We start from the raw sequence: 26,018 nt of genomic DNA, 5'->3' as shown, positions 1-26,018 counted from the left end.
TAGCATATGAAGAAGGGGCTTCCAGCAGCGCTAGGGAAACATTTTACGAAGAAAATGAATAGATGAGGCCGAGGGAAAAGGTTAAGGAGTTCTCTGGGTCACTGCCGAAAGAATTAATGGTTACAGAGGCTACGGATCAATCCGTTGGTTAAACCATTCAAGACGTCGAGGTGGTCACTGTACTGAGTGTGTTTTTAATGAATGCTCAACTCAAATTATGACTTAACTCACAGTGGCTGGATGATTGCTGTCTTGTCTCTTTTCTATCGTTTTCAAATGTTGTTGTCCTGTTTAGAATGCAAACAAGAATTTAGCTGGTTAATTTAGACCTATTTTTCTCACCTGGCCCCAATGTTTCAGGAATGACCAGAAAAAGAAGTAAATACCTTATCTGGAACTTCAATGGAAAACGCGGAAAGGAATTCCGAAAATTTTCATCTCCCTAGTGTAAAATTAATTAGTTGACCTGCAGTTGCAGCAAATGGAGAAATATCTTCCGAAATCGTCAATATTGATGCATATTCAAAGTACTGTTTTCTGTTGAATTATCAGTATTATTTCCTACAAATCAAATAATCACTTAATTGATCCCTTACTTTGTTCAAGTTTCACTTGTATTTTCATGTTGAACCCACCTTGACGATTTCTTAGAACAGTTGAAACCACAGTTGGCTTAATTAAAAGAATATAACTGGAATTCAAACGAAGTCTGTGATTAGCCGATATGTATTTAAACACAGAGTTCCACCAAGTAAAACCCGAAATGAGCCGTACGTTATGCATGACTTAATGGCTTAAACATTGTTTTCTCTCGCAATTTCAAAATTTTCACCTATAATGTGAGCTCCTCATATTAAAAAAATAATGATGAATATAATAAGTCCTAGGCGTGTGGCAAGGCGATGTTAGGACACTGGCCCTTCATTGAAAAATTATAATGTTGGAGTATTTTGATTATTGGGTTTCACTGGGCATGTTTCAAAGCATCATGTGTTATGGAGTAATATTTTTTCTCACACCTAACCGTTCGGCGAAATATCTTCCTTAGGTATCGTTTCCGTCCAACCTGGAAACGTAGTGAGGTTCTAAGATGGCTTTATCAATGCCGCCCTGTCAATCTGAAAGATATCTGTCCTACATTGCTCAAGGTATCTTAGTCGAGCACTTTGCCTCCCAGTTCTTAGCGGCCCCAAGCGTTTCCATGCAGAAGCTGGTTAGCTTCCTCTGTTCGTTCGAAGCAATTTTTGACGAGTCGCGGTATCTTTAATTTGCATTTTATTTAGTTCACGCACAAAGAATGATAAAAAATATAATAATTGCAGCAAAAGTAAGTAAGAATAGCAAGATATATAAAATATATAATGAATAAAATAAAAAGTTATTTATTTTATAATTAAATTATGCATGCATTCTTGATAAAATGCTTCTATTCTTGTTCTGAATGTTTCATTTTTAAGCTTTACATAGCACAGATAGCAGGCTACTCAAAAAACACAGACGGATACTCATAAAAATTATAATATAGTTGGGGTGAGCAAAGTTTAACGCGACAGTTTCTTACGCGCCCGAAAGTAACCGCGGCGTGAAAAGTAATGAGAAAGAAATCTCTGTGATTCTCTGTAATCTCGGAGGATCGAGTGATCGCCTCAGGATAGCCACAATCTCCAATACTATACCCTCATGCGTTAACGCTATCATATTGAAGTGAATCTTTGACTGCATCATTTTTAGACAAATTTTCAACTTTTAGGGAACGTCAAATAATACGAGGAAAATATTTTCCCATATCATTCGCGACCATCGGAGAGTTGTGTGACGGTTGCTGGTAGACTTGGATTGGAGCGGCGGGGATGTCCACTCTCTTGCAGATCACCCCACTTCTCAATCAGCACAATTGTCTGCTTGAGTTTTGACTCATCTGCTGTCATCCGTGTGTGCTATTGACGATCCGTCTCAAATGCATTTGACATGAAAAATTCTCGCTACTTGTTTGCTCGTTCAAGCTTACTCGAAACGACGGAGAAATAATCTGATGACTAAATATTATTGGACATTGGAAGGAGTGATTAGAAAATGCGCGCGTAGCAGATACTGGTCAGTGGGTATGCCGAAGAAGCGCGGAAAGGAATCAACACGCGGAGAGAATGGACGAATTTTTAAGCGATAAATGAAGAATGAGTCAACCAAAAGAAATTGGATCGGTAACTTGGATGTTGACCGAGAAAATGTACCGGAGAATGTACGCACTAACCTATAAGTGAGGAGAAAAGTTGAAGAAGAAAAATATCTTTCAAATTTGATTGCTCAGGCATTACGAGGGTAGCATTTTAAGTGTCGGGAATGAAGAAAACTATAAGAGGTACAATAACGCACTTTTTAAAATTGTTTTCCAAGTACTCTCCACGATAGTCAATGCACTTTTGCATTCGATGGAACCAGTCGCTATAACATTTATTCCATTCCGAAGTAGGGGTAGTCAAAATGGCTGTTTTGTAGGCATCAACCGCTTCTTCAGACGTCCGGAAGCGCTTCCCTCGTAGCATATTCTTGATTCTGGGGAATGTGAAAAAATCATTGGGGCTTAAGTCCGGACTGTATTGAGGATGATCAAGAATTTCGACGTTTTGCAGTTCCAAAAACGACTTTGTGACTCGAGCGGTGTGTGAGTTTGCGTTGTCATGATAGAGCGTAATGTGAAAAACATTTGTCGGTTTGAGCTCACTTTGGAAGCCCCCTACTGATTGGCGTTTTGATTCACACTCGTAGCTATAGATCCATTACTCATCACCACTTAAAATGTTGCAAACGTGCTTTAATGCTCCTGAGTTGAATCGTTGTAGAGTATTTCGACACTATTTGACTAGAGCCGCTTTCTGTTCTTCTGTGAGGAGGTGCGGTATCCAGCGGGAAACCAATTTTTTAACACCTCTTCGTGTAAGATATTTTGAACTGAGGTCCCTGAGATGTTTAATGATGCCTGAATCTCACGGTATGTAACATGATGATCTTTCATAATCCCGTTACGTGCGACATACACGTTTTCTTGAGTGACGGTTTTTGGTCGCCGTTCACGCGGTTCGTCTGTGAGGCTAGAGCGTCCTCGCTGAAAATCTGCATACCAGCGATAAACGTTTGTCTTTGATGGTGCTTCTTCGCCAAAAACAACAAAAAGTTCAGTAACGCATTTTTTCTGGGTGAGACTTCGTCGAAAGTTATAGAAAATTATGGTGCAGTACTGCACATGACTTAATTCCATCTCGTGCAGCGACTTGGGAACTTTGACAAGCCACCGTTTTAAAGCTATCTGGCCGATCTTAATGAAACTTTGCATGGGCATTAACCAACTCAAAAAGGTTGTTCATAAACACAATTTATGGTTGCTAGGTGATGAGGAACGTTCTAATCCCGACATTTAAAAGGCTAACCTCGTATTTGAATTTGGGAGGAAGAGCGATGGCTTATATAAATTTTATCATTGAAATGTAAATTTCGGTTCATGATCATCATCAATAGTCAACAATACTGAGATTGGTTTGTCGCAGTGCAACATTCCTCTCTCCAATCCACCTGCCTTATCATAGACACGTATTTCTTCTCTTCTACATCCAACTCATTGCCCTTTGTAACACAATCGGCGCCGTCCCTTGTCCTTCTTCCCATCCACCTGTCATTCTATCTGGCGTGTCTACAATTTTGACTTTACATTTAAAAAATAAAGTCAAAATTAAGAATGAAATTATCTTAGAAACGACGTATTACTCGTTGTTATAGCATTCGCACAAACCCAGATATAAATTTGCAAAATATAGCGGCATTTCATTTTGACGCCGACAGTAGATATGGATTATTGTTACTGCTTGAAGAACGGTTTTACTTACAATATAATTTAGAAGAAAATACTTTAAATGTACAAGAAATGGGTAGAGTACATTATATTTCTTTGATCCACGTTCGGAGCATGGTCAACGGACTTGCACGCCTTCCTCTGTGCAACAAACAGCCTTGCTTCCCGCGAACCAGCAATAATCCCGCGCGGCCCCGATTCAACGGGCCGTTTGGCAACATGGAATGAAAATATTTTATTAACAGTCACTAATATCAATATTTTTATAGATTTCAGATCATAGAAAAATTACAAATAAATTAAAAAGTGTTTCTATTGATTTAATTTTTTCTTTCGGAGGAAATTGTAGGACTAGATAATGTTAAAACATTTTCATTAATTGACAACAAACTATGCGTTTTAAAAATACGTCAAAGTCATTTTATTTATCAATATTGATGTGCACAACTTATATTGGAAGATGAATACTGTATACCTAGTAGTTTTTCCTCGGTTGAGTTACAAAGTTGCTGAAGTTGACAAAACGGCTAATTGTAGGGTGCGCGGAGTCATTTATTGCACTCGTGTGTCTACATTTTTGAAATTTCCACTAAACAAAAAATAAATTGAAATAAGGAATGAAATCATCTTTAAAATGACGTATTATTTGTTGTTTTAGCATGCACATAAGTCCAGATATAAATTTGCAAAGTACAGCGGCACATCAATTTGATTCCGATAGTGTTCTCATCAGGCCATCGCGTCTCATAACGTGGCCGTCTTCTCCTTATGGTTTTCACAAGACTTTTCTTTTCTCCCCATCTTTTCAGCACTTCCTCGTTACTTACACGGTCAATCCATTTTATCTTCATCATCCTTCGGTAGCACCACATTTCGAATGCTACCGCTCTTGACTTCTCTACTGCTGTCAAAGTCCAAGTCTCGCTTCCATTGAGAAGCATACTAAAATTTCAGTTAACCATCCTAAAATTGGCTTACTTCCACGAGAATTCGCATCGCTTTAGCCTTAATCGACTCAAGTGGAGATTTTTGAGAACCTATTTAAGTGTGCGGTGAGCAACAGCAAATTTACTAGTCGGTTGGAGAACCTTCTTTTGTAATAGTATTCGTTTTTCCACGGGACGGATTCCCTCCCCCTATGTGCTATTCTCTCCTTTGGGCATTCACTTTCTTGGTGCGAAAAGAGAGAGCTTTGATTGTTCATGCATTCGCTGGTCGATATTGATGATATCATGCGGTGCCGGTGGCATCCTCCCCCACCCCCGGAAGTGTAACAACTTGCCTCCCCCCCCCCGCCTCCTTTGTTACCGCCGCCGGCGCCGCGGACGGGAAGTTGACCCCTCGCGACACCGAAGTAGGTCGACTCCCCGCTCCGCTCGTATTGTAATTTGCCCGCGGCAAGGGGCGACGTAACGGTGTTTGACCGGGGGTCGGCCGTCCCCTCGCCGGGGAGCTTCACCCCATCTCTTCCCCCCTCTCTCCCCGCGATCTCCGTGGCCTGACCCCAGGGGTGCGTGCCACACAGGCGAGCGAGGAATCAGTCCGCCCGTGGATGCTTCACTCATGTTGACATGCATTTTAACCGGTTAATGAAAATCTTATCATACTCATAAGAATCACGGCAGGGAAATATACTTATCATGTTATAATTTTTAGTGAATGCATGAAAAAGAGACTCGAAATATTTCACACAATAATTAATGACTAACCAAGGTATCACCTACTCAATATGCATTATCAGGGAACGTATAACATGTTGCCAACTCTCACATACAAAGTTTGGGGGTGGGGAGTAATTGAGCGGGTGAGAAGGAGGGGGGGGGGGTGGAGTGATCTTCATTTTACCAGTGTCTCCCCCTTCCCTTGACTCCCCCATCTGCCTAAAGTTTTAAGAGCCAGCAACCTGTTATTTAACGGTGCCTGGGGAGCGAGCGAGAGATCTTGATCGGTTATCATTATATACTGTGTGAAACAAATCAAGTCCCTATTTTTCATCCATTCACAAATAGTACCATTCCACGAAGTCAGGCCAAAATCAATTCACTTCATATGCTATGACTTCATTTCCATGTTTTTCTTTTCTTTCGTAAGAGCAGCTGCAGTTAAATGGCTAATAACAATCCCAAAAATAGGCAGAGTTCCTGTAGAAGCGACGCATATACAGTCTAAAGTTAAATTTTACTTCGCTTTGGATATGCACCAAGGATGAAGTTCGCATTCGCTTTCGCTAACTACACCACCTCCATCTCCTCAGAGACAACTTCGGGATGGGTTTTACCAAACAAGTTGTTGACGTCACAAGTCCACTCTGTGGTACACGCGTCGGAGGTCGTGCTTACTAAGCCACTGTCGGACTTCTCCGTCTTACTGCTTCGTCGCCATTAGTCGCTATTAAATTGGCTATCACGCCTGACCGGCATTCGATACATCCGGGTTCGAATCCCGGCTAAGCCAAGTTTTAAAAGTATTTTCAATGCGATCTTCATCCTCGGTGTATATAAATTTTCACCCGTGCGCGTGACTGCGAATTAAACCTCCTGTTTCATGGTCAGTGCTTCGCAATGCATTTATTATGACTGCGAATCACACGTTAATTGATCTGAGAAGAGTCCAAGGAGTCGCGCTAGTATATTTGGACTCATTCAACGTCTGGTATTGTGTGATTCTTAAGGGGCCTCTCATTTCCACCGCCTCTGGCGTGGTCGCCATAGAGGAGGAGACTGCAGCCTGTCCTGTACAATCTTTATTCATGTTGCCACTTGGCCGCATTTTAATCTCTTTCCAAAAATGTCCGCAGCGTGGCGCTGAGGGCAGAGCGATTCATTTCTTTTTCAATTCACTCTCACGCATCACGATTTTTTTGCCTACACTTCCCATAGTTTAAAAATGATTCATAAACCAAAAGCGTCTTTTTTTCTTGTTTAAACCGTGACACTATTGCAGGGATCTATCATAATCTTTCCCAGAATAATCTCATTAAAAAATAGCTTGACCTAGGTTTCATAAGTATTAATTGTTATCAGAATGGTCGACTTCTAGCTTCTGCACTAGAGAACCTTACCGTAATTAATGATGCGGAATAGTCGCTCATCGATGCAACGAGGGAAAGGAAAGGGACATTTTGGGATAGGGATTAGATTATTATAGAAGATGCCGCAATGGTTATCAGCTGGGGAGCAAATGCCTTATTTCACTGTAAGTTTACAGCCGAGGCGACCGAAAGGGGGAGGCACTTTGCCCGTCCCCCGGAGACGCTTTATTTGTGCTGCCACGTCGGGTGCTTTGTCATCTTTTATAAAAAATACCCACGGCGCGGGTATAAGTGAAAAGCGATCCATTCATACCCAATGTTTGCAGTAGAGTATAAGCTGGAGAAGGGAATGGGATTGAAGCGTTATGAAATCCGTGTGCAGTATCAACGCGAAGATGAATTTTGGTTTCATTGAGAGCAGGCTAATTCCGACGCCGGACTTATCTCCACCCTACCTTCCTTACCCCTCCCTAATGGCGAAAAGGTGACCTTAGTCGTCGGTCGCCTCCTCTAAATAATTCCAACTGCCATATAATTTGGTTAGCAGTCTTCATTATATTTTATTTTCACATTAAATTGTGTAAAAAATGCAAACGGAAATATTCCCGATAGCAGCACAGTGTGTAAAGGAGGTTGAAGGAACTCGCTTTCTTATTCTCGAGTTTCGAGATGGTTTAAGATGTTTAAGAATATCGGAGAAGATGCTCAGTTCTTGAAGTCCTTCACAGTGAATCCTTCATGTTGCCATTTTATCTTTGAAAAGTCATTTCTTTGTATGGTAATATAAACACGAAGATTTGTTTTGGTTTGCAGCCTTAATTTTAGCTTATTTTTCCGTAAACTAGGGGTCGCTCTGCTTTCAGCGAAAGCAACATGACGAGGAACCATATCGTAAGGACCTTGTATTTTTTGTTTTGTTTATAATAAGATCCATTACTTGATACTATAAATTAGAACAATATGTACCACTACTAGTATGTAATAGAAATCGTCATTTTCCGCCAAAAGGCGAATTCTTTGATTCGAATACTTCTGCAAATTTTCATTGCTGAAATTTGACTATCGAAATTCTGAGTTATTCATCATTCTAATTTGCCTGAAAATCGGTAAGCTTTCGGAAAACTAGTCATGGGTCTGACATAGAATTTCTTTAAAATCTGATCAGTATCCTGTACAATCCAATGAGATCTAAATATCAGTTTTGCTTATCGGATTGTCATCTATTATGATTCATGTTCACACCAAATGCGAGCCAGTAATTGAATGTGTAATTTGCAGATAATAGACCTACCTTCTTAATGTACTCATGACGGGTTGTATGATCGCTTTGGCGTGATGGCTAGGACGTTGGCTTCCCACCCCATGAGCCCGGGCTCAAATCCCGAAAGTATCAGAGTTTTTCTTAGAATGCCCAACAGCAGCTTGAGTGGTTTGTGGAGGGCACTGGTATAGCACTCCGTCCGTCGGACGGGACGTTAAGTAGTTGTCCGCTCGGTGATTTCTGTCCAGAGCAGGCTGATTATGACGCCGGGTTTCTCTCCATCCTTCCCTCCTAGCGCAAATGACCTCAGCTGTCGGTCGCCACATGAGAATCGGATATAAATTTGAGATACGCAGTCACGCGACCGCTGAAATAATGCAAGCGAATGAATTTAACAGAAGAATAGCGGTTTGCTCGCATCAATATATCTTGGGCGTGTGATTAGTGGCCTATGAGCGATTTTTTAGGAGTTGTATTATTGATTTGAAGCGAATGTTAATACTTTGCAGCAATAGTATTCCTTGAATTCATTGGACCTTCATTGGTAACCCTATAATGAACTGGATGGGAATAGTCAAACATCCTGGTCATAAAGTAATTGTAAGATTTTCCCTCAAAGTGAATTTTGGCGACAGTAATTGGTACTTTCATATATAAGTTTTTCATTATCCGAGACGTTGAGTGAAGACACCGTCGTAAGACGTTTTCGGCTGCAACTCTTAGATTAGTAATAAAAATTACTGTAAATTTTCCATTAAATGTTTACTTGCACGACCAGGTTCAATACATTTTCCATCGACCGGACCATGATACGAAATGTATTGAGTTATTGTGTGCTATTCAAATTTTTGGAAAAATTTAGTCAGTTTTATAAATGCACGTTGTTGAGCCTTAATTTGCGTTTTAATATAATTGAAATCGGTGAATGTGATTGTTACACTGATCAAGGGAAGGACAAAAGAGGGCCGATTGAGTGCAATGAAAACCTTCGGGGCAATTACAACGATTCATGTGTGTATATCCGCATTACAGGTGTAACGTAAACGAGAAATAATAGACGATAAAAAGAGTGATTCTTTTACTGTATATGGAATAAGATATTATTATTATTAACTAGCTGACCCGGCGAACTTCGTACCGCCTAACAATCAATGAACTTACAGTTTACTTACACCATTTATAAATCAAGAGTGGCTGTATCGTTTTTAATCATGTATAATTTATTATAATAAAATAAGGATACAAATTCAATAAAACTACGTAAATGAGTACCAAAATTGCTTGTCAGAAAGACATTTTCTTTATCAAATCTACATAGGGTGAATCGGATCACGTTTACGCGGATTTTTTTCAACAAATTTTCTTGCGTTTTAGCTTAAGAAATTTTGGGCATTGTGGTTTAATAAAGCAGTTCATGAAATAAAAATTATACGCATTCAGTTGTTGGCTATTTGCGTTATTAGCTGTAAAAAAATGTTTTTAGGTCCAAGTCTGTTGCATACACTTGGCCCATTCAGGGGGCAGGTTGACACGACCCCAGACCGACGCTTGACTGATGCTCAAAATCGTGCAAGAAAAGCCCCTATGAAGCAGCATTCGCATTAAATGACTTAAGGCGCGCCAGTTTTAGTATCTCTGTTTGGAAAAAATGCACTGCGTAAACGTACTGCATGCGTAAACGCACCACGGTGAGCCCTACACATTCGGGTTTAATGTCTTGCGTCAAGCACCTTCTGAGAAACAACAGTTTTTGTTTTGTTATCAGGCGCAAGATGAAGCGGATAAAGCTAAATAAATATAGCGAAGCAAAGCAGTGACGCAGCGAGGGGAGGTTTTGGGGGATAACCCCCCCCCAAGAGCTTAGAGAATTTTTTTATGAAAGATTATGTTATTAATATTAGGGGGACGGATGACTAACAAACAAAACATATTTAACTATTCACACAGCCACAAAACCCACTATTTTGAACCATTTATCTTAAAAAATGTCTGGGGGAAGTGCCCCCACACTTCCCGCTTACCTTAGCGAGTTTTCTATACCCTACAGACCCGTGGTATTAGCTGCACCCAAAACCCCCTATCCTAGCTACGCACTTGAAGCGAAGGAAGAAATACAGAGGATGGTTTATCGACTCGTGAACATAGCACGCTAAATTGACCATGAGAAAATCATGGGTTTTCATTAGCACATGAGCACAAACAACCCAAAAACTGAAAAAATGACCATGCGATTTTTTAATCGTTATCACGAATGCAACACGAATTGTAAATTGAATACGTTTGAGCTCAAAAGGGCATATGAGTTGAGATCATGGAATCTACGGAATGAGGACTTCCTAACCTTTGAATTTTCCTTTGAGTAAAGTTGCGTGAATCACATTCATCACCAATTTTTTTAATGACCAAACACGTTCCGTTGGATAGTTATGGTTGGTTTAGGCTTCGAAAGATCATGAGCACAGAAACTACATTTTTCTGTAAATCGTGCCTTGGTAAGCCAGGTACGTCCAAGGACTTAAAATATTCAGATAGATATTTGGTGATTTCGTCTTCGTTTGTTACACATTTAAAAGATCGAATCCATGCAGAGTACGAACTATTTGAATTTACCTCGTTTTAGTCATCCACATCTTCGTTCTTGCTCGCTAAATCAACCATCTTTGATTCTTTTGGTGATCAATCATATTCTGGAACTCTTTGTTGATGAGCTCACCTCCCGCTGAAACTAATTTGCAATCATTCCAAGGAAATGAGTGAAAACTACTCGATTCCTCGACAGGAACACGGACATTACCGTTTGTCAACAATTGCTTGGAGATTTGTTTACAAACACGGTAGTGAAGTGTAAACTCGAGCTGGGCCACGGCTGGGCTTACAATCAGCTCGAATTAAATTTTAAAAATGTAATTTCAATTTAATCAATATATTGAATATATTTAGTAATTAAAATGTTGTATTACACACCTACATTTCTTAGATAACAGTGAGTGCTTGTAATTTAATATGAACTTTATATAATAGCAATAAAGCTCAAATTGATTCTACGTTTTAGTTAGAAAACGTTTGTATGTGAAAAAGAAAAGGGCTGTTTTTAGGGTTTTCCCGGCAATTATTCGATTTTTTCTCGCCGTAAGAACCATCCTTGGACTTCAACGAACATTTTAAAAAAAGAATTGGCCAAATTGGTCCAGGCGTTGTTGAGTTATGCGCTTACCAACACATTTTGCGATTCATTTTTATATATAAGATTATACTTCTCCAAGTAGAGAGATATGGGAGATCTTTTGTCCCCGACTAAGAAAGAACTTGAATAAATTTTAGGCTGTGATCGAACCTGGTAGTAGTTTTAATTTCATTAACGGCTGTTTGGAAGCGTGCTAGCCTATTGGGCGGAGTACTTGGCTACTGTTCGGAGGATGCCGGGTTCAGATCCCGGGTGAAGCATTCGAAAAACCCAGCTTTAAACTTCATGGAAGGGTGAGTTAGTTCAGGGGAAGGAACTGGCCCCTTACCATGAATGTGCGGAATTAACACGACTGAAGCTTAGACTGGGGTGAGCTCTACCTTCACCTATCCTAATCGAAATTGGGATTGAATCATTGAGTAAGTTATATTGTTCTAACACATCGAGCTAAACCCCTGTAAAGGAGCCTTAGGAGGTCCTGAGGGGACATTGGCCCAATTAAATGTTAACTGCTTCTTCGTGTCAGTCGTCCGACGTCAAGTAATAGCAAAGGTTTTTGGTGTAAATTACGAAAGATCAAACAGGAAAAAACTTTGTTTTAGCTATTTAAGGCTTTATAATATGTAAGCCATCGGGAATATTTGGAAGGACAAGGAATGTAATCAAATTCTCTGAAAAATATTCGTATGACGATGAACTCTGTTGGAGAAAATTTTTCTCTAGAGTGCATCAAGCTTTTATTATGTTAGACTCATCCTTATGCTATCAGAGTCTCTTTTCTTTCGTTAGAATCTAGATAGATTTATTCGAATTCCTTCATATCAACATTAATGTTTTTAATGAAGGGCTTTTGAATAATTACGGTTGGCATGTATGTAGAAAAATCTTTGTTTTAGCTTTGAGTGATGAGCTAATTATCGAAATACGTTGAAGAAAACCTTGGCTCTTTGCATTAGACTCAAGGAAAAGGATTATGCATAGACTTATTCCGTCTATTCTAGTTGCGAATGATGCCAATAAGAGAGGTATGCGCTGCATTCGTAGCTAAATTCAAAATATAATGATTAAGGAGAGAGAATCCACTAACATTTCAGGAATGAGAAATAAGAAATAGGTAGCCTGGAAGTTATATTTTAACTGCTTCAATAGAAATTTAAAACGGTTAGACTTTTATGATTGCATTTTCATACTTACCGTTAGTTTGTGTGAGAATTTTAATAAACATAAATTAGTGCTTCATATTTTTCATGGGTTTTATTACTGCATCTGTGTTTATCACGATTGGACTAAATTTGAAGCCCCGTATGAAGCAATATAATTTCCAGTGAATTACATTGTCCTTTAAATTCCGACCGAAATTCAAGTGAAATACAAACATTATTTGTTGTAAGATGCTCAAGAGTCCTGTAAGGTATTAATCCGATAACAGTACAAGTAATTCACTTTCCTGATTTTAATTAGAATGCTGTGACGATCCACCTTGAGGTTTAATCTGGAATGTACGTAGAATGGTTATAAAATGCATTAAATTGCACCATCTCTCCGTTCAAATTACATCACAGGAGAGTGGGGATGTTGCATAAAGAGCGCGGATGAGCCAAAAAATGCGATCACACAATTATTCCTTTCCCTCATCACCCGCCCCCTGCTGTTTCCAGTATTAGACCTTCCCCCGCCCCCTCCGACCTTCCCCACGGCGAAGAGCACTCTCATTGGCCACTCTACAAGCATATAAGCCCCCAATGTATGCACTATTCCGATGAGTCCCAATGTGTGATTAAGATGGAGAGGGGTGGGTCATCGCCCCTCCCCCGCAGTGACCGCGATACCAATGGACGGCGGTGGCGGCTTGCGGGGCCGACGAGGGTGGGTGGGGGCCATTTCGTAATCCCACGCACCCGAAGGCCCCTAACGGCACCCAGAACGGGAAGAGGCAGTAATCCGCTACATGTACTTCGCCCTCGTCCTAACGGGACGTCCTGGACCGCTACCTGTCGAATGACCCATGACCCACCCACCCCGGACCACGGGGCTAACACGCCAACGCATCCTCCCGCAAGTCCCGCTCCGCAGAGTTCCAAGTAACCGTGCTTATTTTTGCGTGCAGTGGGACGATCAGACGGTGACTTTGTGTGCAAAATACAAAGTTTTGGACTTGTAGGTAAGAAAATCTAGTAGTAATACGTAGCGTGCGATAGGTAAACTATTCCACCGGCTAACATGCAGAATTTTTTCGATTTTTCGGACCTGCCTCCTTGGAGTAGTGTTCAACAATAATACCCTTTGTTTTTCAGTCGTTTGAAAATGTAACGGGAAAGTTGAAAACGGTTGAACGGAATAAATACCTTTGAATTAAGTTCTGTGAAATAAAAATTAAAAGAATATTATGTAGCATAAAACAGATAGAACATTTTTATGGAGAGCTCATTGATACGAATAGCTGCGTGGAAATAAATGTAAGCGGGTGCTTTGTATCATGATAATGCGAACTTAGTTTTAGTTATCCATTTAGCACTCACTTGCAGTTGAATAATTTCTCTGCCCTTTCCCATTTGTGCTCATTCCCTTGCAATCGTTACCATTCCATCCGTGCATTTCCAAGCGAATGTCAAGCGCCATGCAACTGTTGGTCATTGAGTAAGAGTGACCGAGAGAGAGGCTCAATTGTGCAATGAATGACCTCGGAAGTGCAAGGGAAGAGATTAAAAGTGTGAGAGTAGCCCGGTCAAATTAGCCCAAAAAATAGGGTTACCCTTGCATAAATTGCCAACAAGCTGAAAATTTGCACGAGCCTCAAGGATACCACTCTAATGAAATCCTGAAAAGTCCCCACCGATCCCGTGCGAGCAAAAAATTTTATTCAAGGTCAAAGGTCACAAAAATGGGTTTTTTGCATTTTTTGGCCAAACGGTTAGTTTTATGATAAAAATTGCTCATACCAAAATTGTAGATCAAAAAATTATCTACAAAATTGTCATTTCATTTTTTTCTCTAAGATTTACCGTATCTGAGGAAAAACCATTCGAAAGTTAGCTAGAAGTGTATTCTCCGTAATATGCATGACTATATTGTTGCGCTCTCCGAACATTATTGGACGCGTAACTGTCATATTGGTTGTAGCTCTCCCTTGACCATCCGCCAAAAATCTCTTTATTATTTTTTTGCACCTGCAAGAAATGGTGTAGTTCAAAATTTAGTTGCAAAAAGTGGGCTTATTTTGTTCAACGGCAAGCATCACCTGTCAAGCCCAGTCGGGTTCAAACGTTGAACTTTCAACAGAAGATGTACAGACATCAACGACGAAGCAGATAATGTATCGCTGTTACAACAAGTTACGTCGACCCACGGGAACACGGGTCGATACATTATCTGCTTCATTATCATTGCGGTATTTTCTTACAAATGCTAATCAATTTTGCCTTGGGAAAACAGCGTTCGGAGCTAAGGAGTTTTTGGTAGATATATTTTATATTTACATTTTCGTGCAGAATTATTCACAATTAGTCGAGACGGATATTGTAAATCTGAATTTATGTAGCAGGTTTTGCATTTTTGTATTGGTGTATGTTTCTCATAACCGTGAAAAACAACAGCTTCTACGATCATTCGGAAATTAAATATAAAACCAAATCAATATCCAGTGTATTTTTTGCACATATTTACGTATATTTACTCCCGTAAAGTCTCAAAGAATAATAATAGGTAACGACGGGATGTTGACGGTGAATGAGAATAAGTGTGAAGGATGATATAGTGCCGTAATCACTGTGAAAAATGAATTTGTTTATACGTATTACAAATTATTTCGTTCTTACATGAGCGGTTATAGAAAAAGGAAAATATTCCGATTCAGAGCTATATAGAGCTTTGCTTGGCTAATTCCAATTTTATGTGCAAGGTGTTTTCCAGTGCTGAAGAATATTATTATTATTATGACATATCGTGAATAGGCTACCAAAATGGAATTCGTGAACATTATTGATACAATAGAATATTAATATTTGGAAATTTTCTGAAACATTATAATTGCGAATTTTTAGATTATTTTCATCCCTATGTATCAAGCTACTAACACGTTTTTAGCCTGGGTTCTCGTAGCTGTTGAAATAACTTCAGCCGCATTTTTGTGTAACTGAGGCTAAATTCTAAACCCTTTGCAATGATCCAATGATATGTATTCCGTTCAACCGTTTTCAACTTTCCCGTTACATTTTCAAATGACTGAAAAACAAAGGGTATTATGGCAAGCCTTGAACATTACTCCAGGGAGACAGGTCCGGGAAATCGAAAAAATTCTGCATGTTAGCCGGTGGAATAGTTTACCTATCGCACGCTACGTATTACTACTAGATTTTCTTACCTACAAGTCCAAAACTTTGTATTTTGCACACAAAGTCACCGTCTGATCGTCCCACTGCACGCAAAAATAAGCACGGTTACTTGGAACTCTGCGGAGCGGGACTTGCGGGAGGATGCGTTGGCGTGTTAGCCCCGTGGTCCGGGGTGGGTGGGTCATGGGTCATTCGACAGGTAGCGGTCCAGGACGTCCCGTTAGGACGAGGGCGAAGTACATGTAGCGGATTACTGCCTCTTCCCGTTCTGGGTGCCGTTAGGGGCCTTCGGGTGCGTGGGATTACGAAATGGCCCCCACCCACCCTCGTCGGCCCCGCAAGCCGCCACCGCCGTCCATTGGTATCGCGGTCACTGCGGGGGAGGGGCGATGACCCACCCCTCTCCATCTTAATCACACATTGGGACTCATCGGAATAGTGCATACATTGGGGGCTTATATGCTTGTAGAGTGGCCAATGAGAGTGCTCTTCGCCGTGGGGAAGGTCGGAGGGGCGGGGGAAGGTCTAATACTGGAAACAGCAGGGGGCGGGTGATGAGGGAAAGGAATAATTGTGTGATCGCATTTTTTGGCTCATCCGCGCTCTTTATGCAACATCCCCACTCTCCTGTGATGTAAGTTTCGCCGACACTGCTTCAGGTAGGTATGCCATTTTGGTCCCTGGGCTTACCGAATTTTCCCGAAAACAGAATTTCCGAATGCCAATTTATGGAAAATATTTTCGAATTTTTGTTTCTTCGAATGTCATGCGCAATCATTGGCGGGGAGGAGAACAGGTCTCCTGTTAAACATCCCGAGGGTTGAAAGGGGGGGGGGGGACTCTGTATTTCTGAATTTGGGTTCAAGTTCGGATGACATCACATTATTAGGAAAATGCGGTCGTTGCTTGGGCGTTCAATGAGTGACCGCCTACTTCGCGCGAGTAACGGCTCACTTAAAAGGGGGTCTCGAGAACGGATCATTTTCATCGTGCAATCGTTATTAATTTGAGCATTGAATGGCTCATTGAAAGATTGATTTGAAAATCTTACGGCTCTCCGAATGTGGTCTATTTCATTCGGGATAACAGAGTAACCCGCCGAGGCTTATCTGAGGGTCATGAGTTCGGATCCCATCTTTCACTCTCCCCCTAACCCTAAGCGATTTCCCGCGTCTTCCTCTCCTCCCTTACACTCAACGCAATCGGTACACTGGTTTCGGGGATATTTCTCCCGTCTTTATTATCTGTCATTTTTCAGATAATTATTGGCTCCATTTTGTCATTGCTATGGTCAATCTGTGAGGTGAGGAAAGTCGGCGAGAAGTCGTGAGGTAGTTATAGGGGAATATATTTGAGGTTCATTGCCGTTTGATATAATCCTGTCTAATTACAAAAACTTTCGCGGTCCATGTTCGTCAGTATTTATGTCTTTTGGGGTAAACCGCGTTGAGATTTTAAAATGCCCCACGTTTCCTCGTTTCCTCTCCTATGCTGGAGACCTCATCAGCTCTCATGATCGTGTCGCCTTTATCGAGCATCCATTTAAGGTGGTGCGTGCTGCGAGAGAGCTCTCTGGAGGCGATTGAAAGTCATGCTTCACTTATCTTCTGTCCGCCGTCTCTATTGAAAATGTTCCGAATCTATTTTTAATTTCCAAGGCCTCTTGCAAAATTTTCGACAAGAAATGTTTTTCTCTATTGAGATTTTTCGGGAGGTTTACATGAGTGCGCGATGGGTCGTTTGCTGCACATTCGTCGAGCGCTGTTTTATCGGCGTAGCCCAGTCAAACCGCTCCGCTTTGCTCCTTGACTCTAGTCCTTGTTGTGCGTATGGCTCTACCCACGTACACATGGTCGCATGCGCCGCATTTAAATCGGTATACTCCTTCCGTTTCCAATTTGCTCTTGCTATGACGTTCCGGATAATGTCTCTTATTTGGGCGTGTGGCTTAATCACGGTTTACATTTGGTGCTCTCGCAATATCCTGGATATTTTTACACGTGGCTCTTTTTGTGGTGGGTAGGAAGGCTTTTTTCTGCTATTCGATCTTTTCATCTTCAAGTCTTGAGTCTTAGTGTATTAATGCACGGGAGATCGTCTTCCTAATTCATTTCCCTCTATATACCCATTCTTTATAAGACTATTCGTTAATTTATTTAGCTCTTCGTCCCCGTGGTCCTCGTCGGTGAGTTTGATGGATCGATGGATCATCGTGTTCATCACTCAATTCATTCGTGATTGATGGTGATGGGATGCGGCTAGCAATGCCTAGCTACGGATACCTGTTCGTGGTTTTCTATGCACGGCGTGACTCAAGGGTGCGTCTTCTTCTCTTTCAGTGAGGAGATCCAGGGATTGGTGTGCCCAGATTCATGGCGGGTTCCTGTTAAATGGCAGCGTTTGATTGAATACAGAAGTATCTATAAATGTAAGTACGCATTTCTTGATCTAATATCCTTTGTTCTATCTCTTTTGTGTTCTAAGTTTTATAAATCTTGAGACTACACTTTATTTACGGAATTCATTGTGCTCCATTATTTCAAGACAACATTTAACCCTAGTTCCTCAAGCCGTCTTCACGTAGAAGATATAATTTAGAATTTTTATGGCCCATCTTCACATTTTAGCAGATTTCACCATGTCTTTTTTTATTTCATCGGCGAGAGGCAAAATATATCCCGAGTAGTAGCTCGGTACTATAAAAACCTTCAAATAGTGTAAAAAAACTAAGAATAATAGATGTATCAATTTTCCTTGGGAGATGGTTTTCATTTTCAATTCCGCCTGATCGCATGATATTTGTAAAGATGTAGTTCATATTTCTTCTTCTGCCCCTATCTCTTTCCCCTCTCTCCCTCCTCCTTGAGGGCTTATTCAGACAATGCAGATTTCATAGGATATGGTAGCATTTTAAAAATGGATTTAACGCAAGTGTTTCCCTATTTTTGGATGGAAAGGTTGATTTCTAACCTTTTTGAATTAAGTGTCTCGTGTGTTTTGCAAGCGTACAGCGTCTTGCAACGGTACTTAGGCTTCCCACTGGGTAATTGTTGACGAAGCTGCAGACGGTTAGGGGACGGATTCGGCTCCCGAGACGTCAGCAACAACGTCAACAATTACCCGGGGAAACCCAAATAGCCTTCCAAGACCTTTTAAACTACATCTATAAATATGCGTTAAAGTATACATTGACATAAATGATCGAAATCTCGTTTTGTCCAGGGATTGAGTTTTTATAGCGTTTGTATTTCTTTCATCTTTTTAAAATGAGAATGAGGCGACGTATACCTTCAGTTCCCGTATTCAATTTTTCTTCCAGTTTCAATTTTATCTCTTGAATAATTAAAGGTTAATCATTTATTAGCTCTCAGAGCCCAAAATGACCCCATACATAGGTTCAAATATAAGCGAGGTATACTGAAGTTTAGGAAGGTTTTCCCATATCGTGCAAACGTAAGGTCGATCCGGTCCGAACTTCGGAAGGGTCCTACTGATGGAAACGAATCAAATGCGGAGAAAAATTCGAGGTGCAAAACAAAACAATTTTAAAATAACAATAAAACATTCATTTCCCGTGGCAAAAACCAGTTGCCTTTAGTAATGTTTGAGAGGAACTTAAAAAAATGCTATGGATAGGAGGAAATCCATCTTCAATACATTCGCCTTTTAGCGGCAAGGACAAGTGTTCTAACACTTACTGCTGACGCCCTTCACAGCGGGTATCCGTGGTGGCGGCTGTGCCGCGCTTTGTTGCCGAATTGAGATTGGTCATTGAAGGAGGTTGTAAGTACCCCCTTACAGCCTTAACTATGAGGAAGTTTGTTCCTCCCATAATGGAAAATAACTTATTTTACTCTTCACTCTTATTATTTCTAAACAGACCCGGTTTCAATACATTAGTTACGTCATCAGAGTGACGATGGCGCTTTTATATTGAAACCCGGATCACTTAAGAAATTCTAAGTGTGCGGTCTAAAATCAGTTATTTTTCTTGGCGCGGATGTAAATCTTAAGCCTGTTCCCTAGGATATTCAAACGCGATAATTTTTCTGTCCCTCAGAGCAAAAGCTACAGCGATAGGTTTTCAGGGACCAAAAGAGTGATTACACGGCCATACTCACCGTTGTCGCTTTTTCCATTCCTTACTCCCTCACCTTCCGTATTTCAATACAACCGTCATTCAATCAAAAGCCAAGCGCGGCGTTACAATCTCTGTTTGGCGAATTGGCTGAAGGACGGTGCCAACAATGGTTTCAGCTACGGAAAAAGGGACGTACCAAGTGATGGAATGAGGGATGGAATTCTTCATCCCTGGAGCCATCGTCGAAAATTATTGTGTGAAACGTTTATATTTGCGACGTAATTGGAGCTATCGCTCGGAAGGAACGAAAAAAAAACGATCGTGTGATTTAGACTTTAGGAGGCTTTGTCAGGCTTATTGGAAAGTATAATTGTATAAACTTCATTAAATTCATAATTTGTGTAATGGACACGACCCGGGTGCCATGAATTACAGTGACTAAATCTTCAGGTGACTGTAAATGATTACAAGCGTAGGTATGCATAAAGAAATCGAGTGCAGGTCGGAAGGATGGAGAGGTTGGAATGGTTGGGAAGATAGTTCGGAGGGTGGAAGAGGGCTGACTTGAGAGACACAGAACTGAGAATACTCCCCTTCGTCGAGATATGCTTCACTGAGAATCTTTGGGGAAGAGTAATCGGTCTTTAATAAGTTATCAGTTATAATGTGATAGAGTTTGCAAAAATGAAGAGACCTGTATTTTTCCGTTTTTCCCCTCCGTCGCCTCATTCTCCATCTGTTTTCGGCGTAAAATCCTAAACCCCTTCATGGATTAGTTGATGACATTGGATGAAGTGGATTATTTGGTCTTGAGTTAAGCGAGATTAATATTGACTATTGCTATCGCTTGAAGCTCAAGGAAAATGGCGAGCCTGGGAACATTCATGTGAGGTTCAGCAGTCAGCACGTCAAGGAGGCTTTATTGGCAAAACGCAGGCTTAAGAGAAATTTCTCCACGCGTCATTTAACCCTGGACAACATTCCACCATCAGACGTACCCATTTACATGAACGAATCCCCGTGTCCTGGCCGCCGTAGAGTCCTCAGTGCTACAAGAGAAGCTAAGAAAACCAAAGATATACCTACCTCTGGATTCGCGGGGAAAAATATTTATGAGGAAGGCGGAAAAGGAACGAGCCATTGTATTAACTACCATGGAGGACTTAAGCAAGCTGTAAATATTCTAATTTTTTTCAATGACTTCATAGCCTATTAACTCAATTATATCTGAAAAAGAGGTTCTTATTGTGCATCAAAATATAAGAAGTCTGAGAAGTAACTTTGAACGTTTTATATCTTATATATGTACTTTAAAAAATCAGCCATGCATTATTGTACCAACTGAAATTTGGAAAAAAGATCACGAAATAAGTCACTTTCAGATTGATGTATACAAATATTTTGTGAAATGCAACAATGAAAGCCGAGCAAAAGGTATTGTGGTGTATGTAAAAGAGAACTTAAAGTGCTTTTCTAAACCTTTATTTTTTAATTCTGCCCATTGTATTTTGCTTTCCTTAGAATTGAGTTTTTGTAATATTGAGCTTTTGAGTGTTTATGGGAATCTTAATACTCCTACGGTACATTTTTTAATGATAAAGAAAGTATTTTGAGAAATTGTCCTGGTAACCTTGTTTTTAATGATGACATGAATATAAACACCCTGGTCGCAAATATTGATACTGATCATTATTTGAACTTGTTATTTTTTGCTCTAATTAGTCAAATTACTCAGCCAACTATGATAACGAACATTTCCACCACATGTGTAAATCATGAATTTGTTAGATTTTCAAATGTTTATAAGTAAATGCTTTTACCAGATGTATTACACTTAGAAATAACTTATCATTCATTGGCATCGCTTACTATCTCTGCCAATGAATACAAAGGTACTTGTGTAAACATCCTTCGAACTACGCCACTACCAGGGGAGTAAATTATGACATATTTAAAAAATCCGTAGCAAATGTTAATTGGAATGCTGTTTTTAGTGAAAACGATGCATCTGATTCATGTTCACTCATGTTGTTATCTCTCCAAACCAGTCTTGAAACTGTAAAGCATTCGTTAAATCACACAAAAAATATGTTTAATTAAAATCGTGAATTACTCGGAATCTCCTAAGACATATTGAGGTAAAAAAACACCTCTTGAAAAAACAGAAAATATCCAAGCAATGTTAGCCTAAGAAAAGAATACCAAAGTGTAGAAACAAATTGCGCGAAAAGTGGCGGAACGCCGCCAGTAATTAGGTACTACATGTCAAAGGTAAATAGTAAATTACAATGGAATTCGCTTAAAGCATTAATTGGTGAAAAACAACGAGATCGTTCTATGATGCAGTTAGAATTAAATGGAATTGTTATTAGTGATTCGAAAAATTTAGCCTCTGCATTTAATAAATACTTCAACAAAATTTTCGAATGTGCAAAAGTAAAATACAATGATGAGAACAGGGAATGTAGTCAAAACCCCTGTGCTAATAAAAGTGAGTTGAATTCCTTTTTCATAGAACCAGTGGTGACAATTGAAATAGTAAAATTAGTTAAAAATCTTTCGTGTAATGAGTACCCTAGACATGATGGTATAGAAGTTAGAATGTTGAAATTAAATATAGATGATGTTGCGCCTGCGTTTGCTCACGTTTGTAACTTAAGTTTTATCAATGGCGTATTTCCGAGCCCTTTGAAGAAAGCTGTTGTTATACCAGTGCATAAAAAAGGGAATAGACAACAAATCACGAATTACCGACAGATATATCTTTTTTTAGTGTTTGCAAAAATTATAGAGAAACTTGTTAAAAGCCGCTTTCTGAAATTCCTGGACAAGGCCAAATATGAAATATAATCGGGTATTTTCCCGGCGTAGGTGTTGGATGAAACGTTCTCGGGCTTTCCACCGGGTAATAAAATCCTTATCCGCCGACGTTTCGATGTCCATCAGGGGCATCATCCTCAGGGCAACTGAGTGAGTTGCCCTGAGGATGATGCCCCTGATGGACATCGAAACGTCGGCGGATAAGGATTTTATTACCCGGTGGAAAGCCCGAGAACGTTTCATCCAAGACCAAATATTTTAGCCAAAATCAGTTTGGATTCAGACATGTATTAGGAACTGAAGGTGCTCTAGAGAAGCATATGACCGAAGTATACAATTCAGTCGATTCAAGCTCGCTAACTATCGGGTTATATCTAGACATAACCAAGGCATTTGATACACTCTCGCACAAAGTACTGCTAATGAAACTTGAGCAAGCTGGAATGCGTGGGTTACACAGGTCAACAGTGGTTTAGATGACGGAGCTTTTAAAGCCGATTTCAAGTATAATTGGGGTGCTGAATCCAAATATGATATTAGTTTTTTTCCTATCAGCTCTAGTTTTCAAGATCCAGATATGTTGTTGCTTACGTAAAAAAATGTTCAATATGATGATATGGGTTAATTACATAAATGATAAAACCCACAAAATATAAAGACTTGATTTATTTATAGGAATTTTAAATTACCTACAATGACAATAGTTTTGCAATACAATTGAATACAAGTAGTAACATTTTTTACTGAAATAAAACACTTTAAAGAAAAAAAAGACGTAAAAACGTCACCCAACACTTCGGAAGCTTCTTTTGAGCGATTTTCTTGCGTGCGCTTTGTTAAAACAGTCTCGTTTTAAGCACCAGCGGTAATCTGCCATCATATGGTTATCACATCTTCCTGGTAGCGATCTTCCATTGTTTTGATTTCCTGGTGAAATCTTTCACCTTGTTTTTCACTTGTGCCGCCTAAATTTTCAGGAAAACAGTCGAAGTGGCTGTGTAGGTAGTTAACTTTTATGCTCATATTATATCCAAGTGATTTGAAGTTAGTGAGCATATTGTTTACCAGGTCGAGATAATTCTCTCGTTTGTGATTTCCCAGAAATTTTTTTATTATAAATGAAAGCCGACTGTTTTTTTCAATCTCATTCATTGACTTGACAAAAGCAGGATCCTTTGTAAATTGTCTGATTTGTGGCCCACCAAAAATACCAGCTTTAAGTTTTTCCATACTTATCTGCGGCATTTTTATTGTTATGTAGCCGAAGCATGGTCCATTCTTGACAAGAGCCTCTACAAATTGCTTCATTAGGCCTAGTTTAACATGAATGGGCAGTAAGGTGATTTTCTCCCGTTCAACTAAAGACTCAGCAATAATGTTTTTACCCAACAATTAAGTTTTCTCTCTTGGACCACTCTTTCTTAATCCAGTGGTTTGTCTGTCCCTGCTAGCATAGAGGCACAAGAAACAAGAATATTTTGTGTTGCTAAATTGCTGCCCAAGAAGAAAGTTCACCATTTTTAAATCTACACAAATCCCCTGGCGATGTACCTGGTATTTTATCTTCTGTGAGACCAATACTATTGTATCATATTCTTCTTTCATTTCAGGTGAATGAGTGATTGGTATTGAGCCAAACATGATAACATTGCGAAGAACACATTTTAAACTACGCTTGGAGCTATCAATGAACAAACGCCAATCACTAGCTTCATATTGAGGTAGTCCCATTCCTTTCAGAAGACCTCTAGCGTCTAAACAAAATGTAAGATTGTCTTCTTGAGTAAAGAAGGATAGCAAATCCTTTTCCCTTGTACGATAAAAATTAATTTTTGTACTTGTTCCATTAAATTCTTTGAATGCATCCTTGAAGCTAGTAGTTCAGATGCTTCCTTCGATAAATTCAATTCTCTAACAAAGTCGCTTAGTTCATCTTGATTAAATAGTTGAGGATTTGTTGATACTGCCTCGTAGTCACTGTCACTATCGCCAATAGAATCAGGAATGTGTTCACATAGCTCATATTCATCCTCCCATACATCTGGTAATGTCTGAAATATTAGGATCGGGATTTCCTCTGAATGGGGTACCGGGCGTCTAGCTGAAGGCAAATCTGGATTTTTCCACTTGTGGCGATTGTTTGGATTAATTCCCAAAACATTAACCATGCAAAAATAACAGTCATCAATATGGTTTGTAGGTTCTCTCCAAACCATTGTCACACCAAACTTTAAACTTTTCTTTTTTCCTGTAGTCCACTACCGTCGATGTTCTGTACATGTTTTAAAGACAACATGCGGTTCCCACTTTTTACCTTGGTCACCAAGCTGAACACCAAAATATCCCAGGTATGCACGTTTCACAAAGTCTGTAATGTTTTTCCTATTTTCTTTTAAAGTATATTCCCCCCAAATGAAACAAAACACATCACAATGATTTACACAGCTTCTTCGAATTCAGCTCATTTTTAGAGGTTGCTTTACAAAAACTTTGAGAATTTGAACATTTGTTTACGGAAATCCCCTTGCTCATTACTTACTCCCGCCTCTCCATTTTCAAAGACACGCTCTCTTTTTACCCTATCCCCCCTTTTTTACTCTTCTCCACTTTTCTGTGATTCTTCCCACGTGTCGTTATTCTACTGTTATGGCTAGGGTCCTTTTCCACCGTGGGTTTCCCACTTCCCTTAGTTGTATCTTTTCCCTCTGTCTCCACTCTGTACACCTGTCTCCCCCTTCTTCAAACACGCCAAATCCTCCCCAACCCCTTTCTCAAAGGTATAAAGGTGATTTTCAAAGTAAATACTGCAGAGTGGTTATGAATTAGTTTATTTATAGATTGATTTAAATTTGAAAAATATTTTCTGGAATATATTAAATATTTAAAAGAATTTAATCATAAAATGCGCCGGATCTAAAAAAACGTAGAGCTGTTACATAAAAACGGATATCATATTTGGATTCAGCACCACACATATTGTTAATATCAGCTCAAAAACTCCCTGCACCAAAAAAAATTTTTTTTTTGTTGGCCTGTGTTATCCTTGAAGTGGTTCGAAAATTATTTGTCGACGAGATCATATGTAAAAGAAAACGAGAGAATGTGTAAAAGTAAATAATTGTTTTAGTGAATATTTTACAATGGAGACGGGGGTACCACAGGGCTATGTTTTAGAACCTATTCTGTTTTTATTCACGTAAAATATTTACGTGAAAATAAATTCAGTTGTGAACTCACAGCCTTTGCTAATGATATTGCACTATGCTAATCAGCTCCTAATTGGAGTTGTACTGAAACATTTTTTAAAGAGGATCTACCTTTCTTGCGAAAATGGTGTGATTTCAATGGGTTAGAGTTAGGTGAAAAGACGAAGTTTATGTGCTATGACATATGTAATACAAGCATTTTTAATTGTAAACTTATATTTAATTATAAAAATTGCTTCAATTTGTATGTAACTGTCCAG

General features: G+C 39.7%; 1 long non-coding RNA gene across 1 annotated transcript in view; it reads left to right on the top strand.

The window, feature by feature from the left end:
- LOC124157032 overlaps positions 1–26,018 on the top strand; it is a 197,278-nt gene that overhangs the window by 99,947 nt on the left and 71,313 nt on the right. Inside the window, exon 2 of the long non-coding RNA XR_006864521.1 lies at positions 17,991–18,079. This is a non-coding gene — a long non-coding RNA (uncharacterized LOC124157032). The remainder of the gene's footprint in view (positions 1–17,990; positions 18,080–26,018) is intronic.

This window comes from Ischnura elegans, chromosome 4 (genome assembly GCF_921293095.1).
Source record: "Ischnura elegans chromosome 4, ioIscEleg1.1, whole genome shotgun sequence".
NCBI classification, from domain to species: domain Eukaryota; kingdom Metazoa; phylum Arthropoda; class Insecta; order Odonata; family Coenagrionidae; genus Ischnura; species Ischnura elegans.
The sequence above is the reverse complement of the archived record's forward strand: the minus strand, read 5'-3'. Positions and strand labels throughout refer to the sequence as shown.